This window comes from Limulus polyphemus, unplaced genomic scaffold (assembly GCF_000517525.1).
Source record: "Limulus polyphemus unplaced genomic scaffold, Limulus_polyphemus-2.1.2 Scaffold115, whole genome shotgun sequence".
In the NCBI taxonomy this organism is placed as follows: domain Eukaryota; kingdom Metazoa; phylum Arthropoda; class Merostomata; order Xiphosura; family Limulidae; genus Limulus; species Limulus polyphemus.
This window is the reverse complement of record NW_013665725.1, coordinates 487,703-489,377: the sequence shown is the minus strand read 5'-3', so window position 1 is coordinate 489,377 and position 1,675 is coordinate 487,703.

Here is a 1,675-nt window from a genome sequence, read left to right as displayed (position 1 = left end):
TACGTGTTGTAGTGTCATTAGTTTACCATGTACTCAAAGTATATTAGAATATATTACATATGTAGGTACCTAAAAAACTCGAATCTTATTAAATGTGTCTCATTATTCTTCCTTGATAATTTATATAAAAAAAGGTTGTTAAAAAACTGAAATCTATATTCAAACCGAGAAGCACAATTTTTAAAATCATCTGGAAATATATGAAATACAAATATAACCTAGCTTATTTTGTATATTATTATGTTGGTGCTAATCAAGTACAATGTTTTCCTCCAGTGCATGTAATTTTGTTTCTATGGCGCTTTGTATGAAAAAATAGAATAGGCTTAATATATTGTCCCACAACGAAGTAGGGTTGACTGTTAGTTTTATAATTCGCCGACTGCTGAAAAGCGCGATCATGTTCGTCGGCAACAGGTTTATTTCGATCTTGAGCAAAATGACGAATTCAAGATGTAAATTACAACTCCAAGGGATCTGCCGACACTTAATTTCCCTGTAAAAAAAACAAACCACCCTCTGATGCAGTAATACTATGGAAGTATAGAAGTAGCAGATTGCAATTTTTACACACCCAAATCGTAATATCAAAATATACACGTTTTTTGTAACTTTCTCGAAATTATTTTTTTATATTTATACCAATAATTTTGTTTGTTTGTATAGGTAACATAAACTTAAATATTTGAGTTTTCTAGTTTTTACTGTAAATAAGTTAGACTTGTGAAGATACTATGAACCTCCATCGATTATTTTAGTTTTATATCCACTGACTAGCTTATAAAATCATTTGTTATGGGTTTGCAAGATGAAGTGATACATGCATTGGGTTTGGTTTGTTATGAATTTCGCGCAAAGCTACACGAGGGCTATCTGCGCTAGCCCTCCCTAATTTAGTAGTGTAAGAATAGAGTGAAGGCAGCTAGTCATCACTACCCACCGCCAACTCTTGGGATACTCTTTTTACCAACGAATAGTGGGATTGACCGTCACATTATAACGCCATCACGGCTGAAAGGGCGAGCATGTTCGATGTGATGGGATTCGAATCCGCGACCCTCAGTTTATTTTGTTTTAAATTTCGCGCAAAGCTACACAAGGGCTATCTGCGCTATCCATCTCTAATTTAGTAGTGAAAGACTAAAGGGAAGGCAGCTAGTCAATCGCCACTTAACCAACTGGCGATGTCGGGCCACATGTATTGGGAAGAATATGTACCAATATTATCAAACAAAAGTCACTTTTATTTCGTATTATGATATAAACCTATATATATATTGCCTTTATTGTTTACTTCGCTCAGAATTACAGGGTTACACTGGACTTTTGGTAAAACTACGATATTCAGTTTTCATTACGTCTGTGAACTTTTTTATCATACATAATGAGAATTGTTACGTCTCCGTTTGTTAATTGATTTTTCCGTAACTTCATTCCAACGAAACTTTAACGACACAAGTCTTTACTTAATAAAACTGGTTTATTCTTTCCGAATATAACTCTGCGATACACTTAATCTCAATACTCGCGCTAAAACAACACTGTAATGAACGAACGTTAACTTCAACAATACCCTGTGACTGCAGTTCAATACTCACTATCTATACACACATTGCCCTACCGCGTCACGTTTTCCCCTCTTATATATATCCGCCTACCCCATCTAGCAAACACT